The sequence below is a fragment of the Diabrotica virgifera genome, chromosome 8 (genome assembly GCF_917563875.1).
Source record: "Diabrotica virgifera virgifera chromosome 8, PGI_DIABVI_V3a".
NCBI classification, from domain to species: domain Eukaryota; kingdom Metazoa; phylum Arthropoda; class Insecta; order Coleoptera; family Chrysomelidae; genus Diabrotica; species Diabrotica virgifera.
In genome coordinates this window covers 48,742,551-48,757,068 of record NC_065450.1, presented here as the reverse complement: position 1 = coordinate 48,757,068, position 14,518 = coordinate 48,742,551, and the positions used below count along the sequence as shown (strand labels likewise).

At 32.9% G+C, this 14,518-nt stretch overlaps 1 protein-coding gene across 14 annotated transcripts in view; it reads left to right on the top strand.

Annotated features, from left to right (window-relative positions):
- Window positions 1-14,518, top strand: part of LOC126889968 (zinc finger protein 271-like) — a 127,739-nt gene that overhangs the window by 34,840 nt on the left and 78,381 nt on the right. The gene's annotated exons all lie outside the window — the stretch shown is intronic.

Genomic DNA, 14,518 nt, shown 5'->3' with positions numbered 1-14,518 from the left:
TTAAAGTAGCATTTTTAATGCTCGTATGGAGTGCTAAAGATTGCATTTTTTAACACGGTTGTAGAAAAAAGTTATTTAAACAATTTCTGCCCAAAAATGCCGTCCGGCACCCTTCTCATAATGTTTAAAGGAGACATTTTTGAGCAGGAATTCCAGAGAAACTGAATGGGAAGCATTTTTCATGCGAGAGCTACCACACAACCGGGACTACTTCTCTTTAAATTTTGTATATTACCATAGTTTTTTAAACAATTTATTTATTTATTTAATTATTTACAATGTACCAATTACATACGCCAATCATATCGCACGACAAAACTGTGGAAAACCAACAACCAACCTACAGTTTACAGGACTTAAGCAGTCACCATATGTAAATGGGGGAAACTCCTGGAGTTGGCCGAAGAAATCAATATTCACCTTATTCATAGTCTAAAAGATAAAACTACTTTCTTTTATAGGAGATGGCGCAAAGGCGCAACCTCGATCTATGCTGGGTTTCGAGTAACTCACAGTTGCAACTACTCTTAAGCTTCCGAACCGTACTCCATAGTTCCCCCCCCCCCTCAGCCAACATCGACCAGTCATAATCGAAATAGATTCAGAAAGATTCAGATTGAGTTACACTAAATACCAATTACCAATCTTGTGAATTTTTTTAGAAACATTGTTTAGACAATTTCTGCCCAAAAATTTCGCCGGCACCCTTCTGATTTATTTAAAGGGGACATTTTTGAATAGGAATCCGCAAAGAAACCAAATCAGAATTTTTTTCAGACGAGAGCGGCCTCACATCATAGACTAATTGCATATTATGTTTCTCGGTAACTAAATATTCCAGTTGTTAGTCATCTCTTATCTCACACTGAAAAATGGTAATAAAATTTTATGACCGCTTGCAATCTTGTAAAAGTGTATTAGCACAAATTTTGTTTATACATAAACTTTTTAACACGTTGACGGACAGTGCGTCAAATGCAAGTGTTTTGACACTATATGAATTTTGCAAAGTAGAATATACACTGGTGCGCAAAAAATTTAGGTCACTAGATGAATTATTTGATGCCTCGGATTTCCTAAACCTGTTGTCCGATTTGAATGATTTTTTTAGTATGTTATAGCTTTATTATTTAAGAATCTTAATGTGTTAATATTGTTTGCTAGACAGGTAAATGTCATTTTATACCGGGTGTAACAATCATACTGTGTTTTTCCTTAAAGTTCGGAACACGCTGTGGAATATTATAGCATAGATAAAATGAGGCGCTCAGAGCAGCAGTGGCCTAACAAACATCCCACAATTTTACCAAAACGATATTATTACATTAAAGTTATTCTTTATTTAAGTGTTTTCAGATGCAGACTAGTTCAAGCAATGGTTGCTTCAGCCACCCTGCATCTGAAAACACTGAAGTAATGCATAACTTTAATGTATTAAAAGCATTTTGGTAAAATTGTGGGATGTGGGTTAGGCCACTGTTGCTCTGGACGCCTCAAATATTGAAATTAGAACTCAATTGTAGCCTTAGGCTTTCTTAACACTTTCTTTTTTATTCATTTGCTTATGTTGGATAATAAGAAAGTTAGGTACTTTAACAACTAGCCATGTTCTTCATCAATACAGGGTGTTTCTAAATAAGGGCGACAAACTTTAAGTGGTAATTCTACATGAAAAAATAATGACCGTTTTCTTTATAAACATTGTCCACAAATGCTTAATTTCCGTGATACGGGATTTTGAATTTTTTCTTACCAACTGACGGTTTATTTGTTGCTCTAAAACCGATTGAGATATGCAACTGAAATTTGGTAGGTTTTAAGAGGTAGTTATTGCGCATTGTTTGGCATACAATTAAGAATTTTATATTCGCCATTGGCGTGCATACGGGATGTATCTAAAATATTTATACCCGTATGCACGCCAATGGTGAATATAAAATTCTTAATGGTATGTCAAACAATGCGCAATAACTACCTCTTAAAACCTACCAAATTTCAGTTGCACATCTCAATCGGTTTTAGAGCAAGAAATAAACCGTCAGTTGGTAAGAAAAAATTCAACATCCTGTATCACGGAAATTAAGCATTTGTGGACATATGCTTATAAAGCAAATTGTCATTGTTTTTCATGTAGAATTACCCCTTAAAGTTTGTCACCCTTATTTAGAAACACCCTGTATTGATGAAGAACATGGCTAGTTATTAAAGTACCTAACTTTTTTATTATCCATTATAAGCAAATGAATCAGAAAAGAAAATGTTAAGAAAGCCTAAGGCTACAATTGAGTTCTAATCTCAATATTTTATCTATAGGTACTATAATATGCCACAGAGTGTTCCGAACTTTAAGGAAAAACACAGTATGATTGTTACACCCGGTATAAAATGACATTTACCTGTCTAGCAACAATATTAACACATTAAGATTCTTAAATAATAAAGCTATAACATACTAAAAAAATCATTCAAATCAGACAACAGGTTTAGGAAATCCAAGGCATCAAATAATTCATCTAGTGACCTAAATTTTTTGTCCGCCAGTGTAATAGCCAAATTGCTAAATTTGTTTTATGGAAACAATATGTTTTTTGTAAACATGTGGACGACGACCATCATGGATGTCGTATTATATTTCATATGCATCTGTAGATGTAATGTGACAAAAAATCTACCGATTTTTTGTCATAACTAGTTATTTTAAAAATGTCGTCTATAGACGTTCTGTTCATCAACGTGTTAAGAACTAAAAATATCTGAGAGAATAAAGTCAATGTATGATAGAAAAAGAATAGAAGAAAAGAATAGGATTTTGATTTTAAATTCGGCAAAATATGTTTAAGCAAGGCGAAAACATCGTGTTTCTTGAGAAAAATATTCCCATGAGATCTTTTTGCGTAATCAGTTTCATGAGATACCGCAGAATAAGGTCCAAAAAGGTTATAATAAAGATATTAAAAATGATTGTTAACAGAAAAAAATACTCAAAACTGTTTCACTAACATCAAAACTAGTTCTTCTCTGTCTTGCTCGTCGATTTATTGCATTTCGATTTAATGTCCATGATTCCGCTCCTTAGTAAAGCACACTGTGTACATAACATATAATTAGCCTTATTCTGAGGGCCAATATCAGATCTTTGCTGCATAAAATCTTTTTCATTTTCACGAAGTTGGCACGTGCTTTTTCAATTCTCTCTCTTATTTCTGGAGTATAATCGTTATTTTCTGTGATTATCGTTCCCAGTAAATATATTTTTTACTCTCTCAGACTGCTGGCCGCCTACCGTTAATATTTCATTTGTATTGTTGTTCTTGCTGTACAATGGGGCATTCGATTCCATAGAACTCTGGACCGTATTAAACGGAATTAATAACGCAAGGAAGTCATCTAAGATTTGCCAATGACATAGTGCTCATAAGCAACAATACAGAAGAACCAATCTACATACTAAAGATGATTAAACATGAATCTGAGAAAGGCGGTTTAATAATGAATTTAAATAAAACAAAAGTAATGACAAATCAAAATATCAGAATCGACTTAGTTGGAAGTGAGATCGAAAGGGTCGAAGAGTCACACGATCAAACTAGGCAAACAGAATCAAACGGACGAGATAGCTATAAGAATCTGAATTACTTGGGCAGCAGTTGCAAGACTCAGTGATGTGTTGAAAAACAAAAAGATACCAATAAATCTAGAAAAAAGGGTACTCAACAGTTGTATTCTACCAGATAAGACTTATGGAGTGGAGACCGTGACACTTACAGGGTTATCAGCCAATATATTAAGAACAACACAGAGGGCCATCGAACGAGCTATCTTAGGAGTATCTCTAAGAGAACATGTTCGAAATGGGACATACGAAACAGGACGAAGGTGGAATATGTTATCGGAAGAATTGCGCAAATGAAATGGAGCTGGATAGGACAGTACACGTGCCACGGCAAAACAACGAAAGGTGGACGAGAAACATTTTACATTGGAGACCACGCGAGCATAGTCGTAGCAGAGGAAGACCACAAAAACGATGGCTAGATGACTTCAAAGCAAAAGTGGGGAGAAACTGGTACCAAATAGCACAAAACAGAGAAGAGTGGAGAACTAATGGGAGGCCTTTGTCCAGGAGTGGATGCAACCAGGCTAAAGAAGAAGTTATTGTTTTCTTTAGGGACATTCACTTAACAAGCTACATGTTTTTATGGATTCGGCTGCCTCTAGAGATGTATATTCTCGGGATGAATACAGTCACTAACTTCCACAATATTATTGTCCTTAATAAATACCTTATAAAATCCTTATAAAACCCATAACCTTTTTCAAACACAGAAACAATGCACACTGCTTTACTATATTTTTTTATTTTGATAGGAATTTCTGGCTGTTCTTCGTTTCTTATCAGATAAAACAATTGTTCCAGATATCGTTATCGCGTTTCCTCTTTTTACTTCTTTATCGATGATTATTCTGCCGCGCCGTTTTCATTTTCTAATATTCCATAATCTTTCTCTTCCTGCTCTTAAAGAAACTGTTTATTAGATTTTTTTCTTTCTCATTTAATTTATACCGATCCAGATTAGCTCCATATAACAGTTTTAAGTTCTACTTCCATCAGACTAATCAATACCTATTATTTAACATACCTATTATTAAGTGACAACACATTTTTTCTTTTGTCTTATTTATTTCTGTTGTTTTTGTACAGAGAAGAAATCAATATAGATGTAAGATTTTTAAAATTGATTGTTACCTATTATTCCTTGTATATTGATCCTTTTTTATTTTTAATATGAAGGTGAAAATATTTTTAACCTCTCCTCAATTAATTTTAGAAGTGGTCATTTACTGCTCTTACTCCATATCTATTTACATATCGTCCAATTGTTTTCCCTTAAATTTAGCTCACCACAAATGCAAAAAGTAATGGACAATGAAAATTTTAAAGATAAAGTAATAATTTCAATTAAAATCTTTAATAAACATAAAAGTGCGACAAAAGAGAAATATCATGGATGGTAGTTATTAGAAACACTATTTGACAAATGAAGACTATGCTCCAATTCCAATTCAAAATATAGTCAAATACAAAGCTTCAGAGATACATGAAAAAATACAAATAAAAAAAGACAACTTTATGGTACTTAAAAACATTAAAATGCCAATAGACAAATGAAGACTATGCTCCAATTCCAATTCAAAATATAGTCAAATACAAAGCTTCAGAGATACATGAAAAAATACAAATAAAAAAAGACAACTTTATGGTACTTAAAAACATTAAAATGCCAATTGCCAACTAGGGTTTAATCGAAACAGAAAGTACCGGCCCTAAATATATCAAAATCTAATACGGCCAAGGGGACTGAAAATATTTCAACAAAAGTAGTTAAATTAATTTCAGAAGGTCACGTTGATGCGTTATAAATAGACGTTAAGTAGTAGGCTTATATTACCTACTAACATTAAAACATTTTGTTGTACAAAGTAATTGATATGGCAACGCTGTTAGGATAAAGTTCTGTGTGACGCGATTGAAGCGGAAGGCACTGCTATCTATCGAACATAAATATTACCGATGGTGTAGATGGCGCAATGTCATGGCGGCACAAATTCTTAGCGGCAATTCAAGATATAATTCTTGTTTAACGAGATTTTTCATATGTTTAAGAAAAAATATTCAACATTTTATTGGAAATATTTTCCATTGTTACAGTTTTATATATGTTGTTATTGAAATTTTATCCAATTTCTTACCGGCAGCTTTATTATAAGCCGAAACATATTATTTTTTCCTACTGTGGCAAAACTGTAAATTCAAAAATTTTAAAAAAATTCATAAATATTTCCTAGGATTATATCTTTATGCTGTAAGAAAATTAACAAAATTGTATGTTTAGTTTTCCCGCTTTATACTTGAAAAAAAGGAGTTTTTTTGAGTTTTTTCGAAAACGAAAACATGAAGTTTGCTCAAAATTTGTCAAAATACTTCTAGTGATCACATATACCTTCTCAATTTTTTTCAAATTTTTTGAATGTGTAGTTTATTTTTGGGGGGGTTCAGATCAACCTTAAGTAGATGATCCAAAAAAGATGATTTGCGGTGTACACCATATCTTCGGACAGCATCATTTGAAACATATAAACCAAAAAGATTATTTTAGTTTAAGAGTTTTTTGAGGTAGTGACGTCGAGTTTTTATTATTATATTGATTTTTAAATTCATGGTATAACTTTAAAGTGAAAAAATCGAAAAAAAAAATATTAAAATAAGCAAAAACTCGACGTCACTAGCTAGTAAAATATCTAAAAAAGAAGTGTGCAAAATTTCAGAAAGATCGGTGCATTACTTTTTGAGTTATGATGTACACCGCCTCAAAAAAACATGTTTTTCAGAAAATGCGTTTAAAAAATGTAGTTTTGTCAATATAATACTAAGAAAATTTTTGTATATATTCATATCTCCGTCAATTTTGCTCGGATTAACATGAAAGTTTAATGGTATACTCTTGAAAATATTTACAATCAAATAAGCCAATAAAAAAAATCGAAAAAAATAATCAAAAATACTATACCCCCCCCCCTTAAATATCAAAACAATACTTTCGTTGTATAGTAGACACGTAACTCCGTTGGAAAGTTTACGCTAACAAGAGCGGATAAGATACTAGCAAATTGGCAACAATGTTACGATAGGGTGATAGTGTAGTGAACAGTAGCGTAGATATCTAGTTTAAATTAAATAAAAGTTATTATTTTGCAAACATTTGATTTTAAGTGTAAATTGTAAATGGGACCATCGCATGTCCTCAAATTATGTGGGTATCAGTAAATATTTTTTCCACCTACCTCTACCGAAAGTATACTTTTCCGGACCTGATTGTAGGGAGCAAAGTTGTACTTTTCCTCCCTAGGGAGGAAAAGTAAAAGTGACGTCATGGTATTTCGTTCATGAAATATAACTTATTGACGGTCTGTATAATATCTATTGTCTATTACGAAGTATCTATACATTTTAACGTTTATTTATAATACATCCTGTATTTTGCAGAATGGTAAAAAAACAGTAAATTGTTATTTTGATTTAACAATGTTTACATTAATAATTTGACTTATATTTGACAGTTGACAGTTATATTGTACCTACTTGTTGTTTTAGTTCTAATAAATTTTGTTGGTTAGTTACATAAATAAATTAAGCAAAAATGAAAAAATGACTTGTTATTTGAGGAAGGTGGAAAAACCATATGCATAACATGGGAGTAAAGTGCCTTTTCCTGCCTTAAATGATTACTGCCCTCCGCTACGCGTCGGGCAGTAAATTTCATTCTCGGGAGGAAAAGTTACACTTTCCTCCCTTGTTATACAAATAGCTATACTAAAAAAATTCATTTTCAATTTAAGTTTAAATAAAAAAAATATCGTTATTATCAACTTCTGTGATATACCTAGGTAGTGATAACACTAATCGACTCGACTGAACAGAACTTATTGTAAAATAATAAAATATGTAAGTATAAAAAATGTTACCTAATAAAAGTAATTATTACATACAATTAAACAGTATGATCAAATTTTTACGTTTTATTAAGATAACTGCTCATAAGTAGTAAAACTTCCTATTTTATCCCTGATAACTTTTTATGATATGTACCTATTATGTACTTACGTATCTGCTTTAACTCTGCGAACTTCTCCAACGGAAAAATTTTCACCCTTTTGAAAGTATTTGGCCACCATACACATATTTACTATAGGTAAGTTATCAGACTGGCCTTTAGAAAAACCCTCTTCGGTCATTTTAAAAAAATTGTCTAAAGTAATAAAAACACTCAACTATTAATTAAAAATTGTCTTAACAAAAATATTTATATTAGTTCGAAATTGTCTTAACAAAAACACTCAAATATTAGTCAGAAATAGCAGCTATCAAAATATTTATAAAACTGAGTGTCAGTGTCAAAACGAATGCCAAACCTAATGAATTAATGGCGAGGACATCTTGTACTACAATGATATGACGTCACGACCAATGAGGGCGCGCTTTGGACTGGCTACTATAATTTGAATTTTTAATCGTCTTTAGGGACCAAACGAAAGTAAAAAAAACCTTTTTTTTTTTGTATATGTTTTAGGGGGGGGGGTATGGTTTGAAATGTTTAATTTTTTTATTATTTCAAATAAAAGTGCATACTTTCAAGAATACTCTCTGAAAATTTCAGATTGATCGGAGTAAAATTACCAGAGATACGGCGTGTTGAATACCCCTACCTTCGACTCGCTTTGCCGCGGCTTCGCGCCAGCACGCTTCTCTTTTGTGAATACTCCGCAATTCAAAAAATATATTTCAATGTGCATCACTTACAAAGTAAGTGTACGATTTGGCAGACAAATAAAAAGATGAAGATGCAGTTGTCAAAACTTTAAACGCATTTTTCTCAAAACTGCTTTTTCAATTGCGGTGGACATTGTAACTGAAAAACTACTTGACCGATCTACTTGAAATTTTGCATAGATTTTCTTTAGACATTTCATGAGGTAACAACGTCGAGATATTTTTCGTTTTGTGCTTATTTTTTGTTCAACAATAATAAATCTGTAGATTTTCACAACATTTTTACCAAAACTTTCCTATTTTTGACTTCTAAATGATACCAAAAATTCACAAATCATTAAAAATATAAAACTCGACGTTGTTACCTCGAGAAACTCATAAGCTAATTTAATCTTTTTGAATTTTTTGTTTGATATTAGTGACGAGTTCTGATGTCTACCGCAAAATATTCTTTAAATTGTACTTAATATGTTTATTTAATTTAAAAATAAAATAATTCTACCATAGCTTCGAAAAAATTCACAAAAATGTGCCTGATATGTTGAGTTCAAACCACTTAATCCCCCCCCCCCCTATAATTTTGTTCTGTTGTGATTTATAGCATTTTTTTCGAATTTAAAAATTTATTCAAATTTCCTATTGTAATCAGGAAAAAATAGAAAATTCATTTTTTAAATCAAATATATAGTTTAGCTCTCCAGGCCTAGAAGGCCCATGGCTAAATATCAAATACGGGGTGTTTTATTAAAGAACTAGAGCTTTAAAATACCTAGCAGGTATTTTATAATAACCTAACCTGTACTTTGACTATTTTAAATTAAATACTTTGTACCTTTTTGTCTTATCAAGAAGTGTGATTTACCGTATTTTCAAAGATACATATAAGCAAAACGAGAATATCTACAATTACAATAAAAATAAATGTTTCGACACTAACACCTAATTCGAATTAAATACTTACGAATCTACTCAGAGTCACTGTTATTACTAGTGTGACTCGTATCTTCTAAAGGCCCCCGCAATACTCCTTATGGAAAAGTGGTCCCGGGAAAATTTAACGAAACTTTGGTGAATGATAGTCCTCAGTGAGTAGATTAAAAAAGTCCATGGCACCTAGGTCTGAAAAACTATTATTCTCAAGCTACAGCCTTCTGAAGTTCTTAAATTCAGGTACTCGTTTTACGTTAACTGCACTAATTCACGGTCAAGTGAAAGAAAAAACTGAAAAAAAAGAAAACTGAAATGAAAATAAAAACAAAAGATTTAAAAAAATCACAACGAAAGGAAATAATTCCAAATAGAAATAAAAATCGTTGAAAAATTAGATATAGGTATATAAAACAAATCTTGAATGGGTTTCGCTACTTCGCTACTTTTATGTATGTTATTCAACATTGGCTTGATCTTATGGATCTTTAGCATCTTTTACAACCAGACAATGCCCTAACTCTGGTTTTTGTTTATTTGTAGCATTTTGTAACTTGTTACCTTTGACCTGAAGATGCTCTACAAATTTTAAAGAGCGAAACCGGTCGTCGGAAGTTATAATAAAGATTGAAAGTAAGTCTGACTTTTACTTCATTTACTTCATTTCGTATATAAAACAGTTCTTTGTAAAATTGTGATTGGATACCTACCGAAACAAACCAGTAGAAAGCAGGAAGCACTCCTTTAGAGCTTCCGCATAAATAATACAAATAATTCCAAAAAGGTAAGATGGCAAATTGACATTGACTCCGAAGCCAATAATGCTCAAACACACACACATTACTGAAAGAAGACAGACTCATTTTTTCATGCATATTTGCGTGTTACATATGAATTCATGGTCAAAAATAGATGCATTGTCTTTTAGTCTTCAGAAAACCTCCGAAAGTGCTCAGAAAACTGAAGAAGTGCGATAGAAAATGTGCTGCTAGTGTGACAACAATTATCATGTTTTCATGAATGCTTCACACTTATCCAATACCAGCATAGCTGCAGTTCCACCTTATCTTTAGAAAACTACTGAACACAGGCAGATTTATGGGGGGAATAGTGGAATTCTCCCCGTAACACGGTCCAGAAATAAAGAAAAAAATGGTGAAATATGATTATTACACGTTGAAATATGTTAGCTTACATGCAACTACAAAAAGACAAATTCAACCCAATTAACTCGACAGTTAGGAAAGTAAAGGGAACTTATTGCAAATTACCTATATCTTTTATGTAGTTTGGGTTATCTATTTTATATGTTTTAGGGTTGGTGTTTTGTTTGAGGTCGCTCCCCTCCACCATGGCAAATGTTCCGTCATTGCTACTGAAGTATCCTGATAGGTCGTTAGTTGTTAACACGACATATGATGAATCTAACCGAAGTCAGCAAAATCTTAACGTACAACGATAGTCGAAGATGACATAAACCCGATTTTTCCATAGAAGATTGTAATTATTAATATTTCGCGTTTACCTACTACCATGTATGTACTTTGTTTTTTCTTTTTGTATTGAGATCAAGTCCATTTTCTCTACTCATATCTGATATGCTGGAGATTATTATCTGCCAATCACCTAAGCTATTTGCAAAAACTACTGCTTAGTCGGCATATCTAATGATTTTTAGAGGCACTCTATTCTGCATGCGTGAAAACGTGATATGCCTTGTTCTGCTGTATTAAAAGATAGCAGCACTTATTGTGGCTTGTTCCCAATAGGGCTTTTCATCGATTGTCATTTGTTTCGAGCTTCTGTCATATGTCGTATAATCCGTGTATATTAATATTATACTCAGATTATACAACATATCAGGAGCTTGGAGGAGTAAGGGCGAACCCGAAAAATGGTCATTTCAAAAACAGTCCCATCTTCCTCACATACTTTTAAAGAATGCGTCTGTACATTATAACAGCATGTTTTGCCCTTCATACTCCTAAAATTTCTTAAGAATTAATATACCAATCCATTCATGTCAGAAACTGAACTGCATAATCGTCTAGAAGAGTAAGGGCGAACCCACAGGCTTTCGTTGCGTTTCCGTTCAAGGTTCGCCCCTTCTCCCTTAACGCGCCGGTGTTTCTGTAATTCTGTAGCTTAGTAGCTTTAATGGGTGAGATACAGAGAGACACAGAAGACGAAGAAAACGTAGACGATGAAAATCAAATTGATTCAATTGAAGCTTTATTTGTGAATTTTATTAAAAACACTAGGGATGTTTAAAAATCCTCTTACGTTTTTAAGATCTACCTGAAGGATTTCCATACCGTAGGAAAAGATTAGGGTGTAATTTGCATAATAGTAGAGAAAGTAAATTTGCATAAAGTTTATTGTATATTGTAATTTTTATTAGTACTTGCCGATAAACTTTCCGCTTACAAAGGCATCTTTCATTATTCTGTTCAACGCTTCTGAGAAAATATTGTAGTGATGAGCCGATGTACCGATAAAACGTGACACCGACAAAAACCATCTTTGCAAAGTGAATATAAGGCATAAATAAGAAGGGTTATTATAGTAATTTTACAAGTTAATACTTGATTATATCAATTTACTATTTTAGTTGGGAACAAGCCGTAAAATTAAGATTCCTAAGATTTACGCTTTTTATTCACTTTGTAAAGATTTTTTGTCGGTATTGTAATAATACAGATTATACACCGTATCACTCGGTAGACCACACGCTATAGTAGAAATGCGACGATAAACCGCATAATCTAGTAACATCACTTGGTCGCCCTTACTATTCTAACATGTTTGTAAACTTTAACTCAGTTTTCCCGAAACATCGTTTTTGCAGTTAGTCCTTACTCCTACAAGCTTCTGATATGACAGAAGCTCGAAACAAATGAATGTGAATGAAAAGCCCTATTTTCTGAAGCGCTTTAGTGGTAGTGGCGGAACATTTGCCTTGGGAGAGGGGCAACTTCCAATAAAACACCAACACCTAAATACATAAAATAGAAAACCCATACTACACGACATAAATAATAACATGTGCAATAAGTTTCCTTAATTTTCCTAACTGTCGAGTTAATTGGGTTGAATTTGTCTGTCAATAGTAAATTTAATGTCAACTAATATATTTTTTTATGTTTCAACATTTTTTTCTTTAATTCTAGACCATGTTACGGGGGAATTACCCTATTCTCCCCTAGATCCGCCGCTGTTCAGTAGTTTTCTAAAGATAAGGCGGAACTGCAGCTGGTATTGGATAAGTCTGAACCATTCATGAAAACATGATAATTATTATGTCGCTGTAGCAACACATTTTCTATCGCACTTTTTCAGTTTTCTGAAGACTTTTCGTAGGTTTTCTGAAGAATAAAAGACAATCTATCTATTTTTGACCACGAATTCTTATGCAACACGCAAATATGCATGAAGAGAATGAGTCTGTCTTCTTTCAGTAATAGATGCTTTCATTCACTTGGCCGTGAATTAGTGCACATATCGTAAACCGAGTATCTGAATTTAAGAACTTAAGAAGGCTGTAGGTCGAGAATAATAGTTTTTCAGATCTAGGTGCCATGGACTTTTTTAATCTACTCACTGAGAACTATCATTCACCAAAGTTTCGTTAAATTTGACCGGGACAACTTTTCCATAAGGAGTGTTGCGGGGTCCTTTATTGTTAATTTGATTAATACTGGTAAATATTTAACGTAGCCATTTTCCACTCCAATTACATGTTTGATTACATTTTTCTGTTCTAATTAACTTGAGAACAGTAGACGAAAATTTAGGAGCCACGTTCCTTCTCCTTAATTTCCTTTAACCCGGCCGTGGTCGTTATATGAGATTTTCTCTCACGGTTTCAGAAAATTGCGCACAACTTTTTTTCTGGGAAATTATACGCGCTGTAGTTCCTTCTAGTCTCCTAACTATCCTCCCTCGACAATCTAATAGACTCATCCGCTCAGATAGTGACTCAGTTTACTTAGTATCACCATATTGTTGAGTCAGTGTGCTTCATGTGAGAGATTCTCTCATTAAGCGACCACCGGCGTCACCAACTGTGTATAAAAATTAATTTTATTTTTCCCCTTAAAACCTGAAATAATATCCTTTTATGATGTAGTAAAAGGCGCCGTGGATGTGGTCGATGATACGGAAATCCTATATTCTGTTTCACGGGTTATTTGTAGATGGTCACTTACCATATACAGTGGTGAGCGTGCTAATAACCGGCCAAATAGCGCAAAAGATGGAAAACATATTAAATTGCGAGATAAAAAGAAATAAAACTAGTGGAGTTAAATTTAGCGATAGTAACATATAAATTGACAGTATATTGATTGTTTCCCACCTTTAGACGTATCAGAGGAGTATGTCAACTAAAATTGTCACTGGGACAGTGGCATTTCTCAAATTCATCCGATACGTCTAAAGGTGAGAAACAATCAATATAAGGTCAATCTATAAGTTACTATCGCTAACTTTACCACCTCCACTAGGTTCATCTCTTTTTATCTCACAACTTAATAAGTTTTCCATCTCTTACGTTATTTTGCCGGTTATTAGTGCGCTCATCACTGTATGTTAGGTATTGGCGCCATCAATAGTCAATTCCTGGTCTGTATATATTTTCGTGTATAATGTATTTACATTGCAAAATTAATGAATTCAATAAATTTCAATTTAACCATGTTTATTCAACAAGATTCAGAGACAATCACTTTATGCTTCCACAACATCGTTCTGTTTTGTTGGAAGGTAGCACACATTATGCAGCCATAAGTTTCTTTAACAAATTGCCAATAGATATACGAATGGATTTACATCAGCCAAACTTTCGGAGGTGTGTACATCAATACATTTGTGAGCTAGAGCCATATTCTAAAAATAACTTTTAAGTATGTTTTGTCGTATTTATTAATTTATATACTTTTTTATATACTTATTGTATTTACAATTTATATACTTTTTGTATAAACTTTGACTTGTCTCATACATGTACTTTGTACAATGTCGCATGTGATGAATAAATTTGACTTGACTTGACTTGACATTTTTTATAAAGATAATAATAATAAAACAGAAAAGCGTCGTGTCTTTTTAAAGCAAATGGCTTTATCGTTGATGAAACCTCATCTTTTTTGTAAAATTTTGTAAAGAAAGGCAAAAGTTGGATATGTGAGAAAAAATCTCACGCGCGACCACTCGCGTAACCAACCTACCTAGCGACCAATGCCGGGTTAAATTAAATCCATA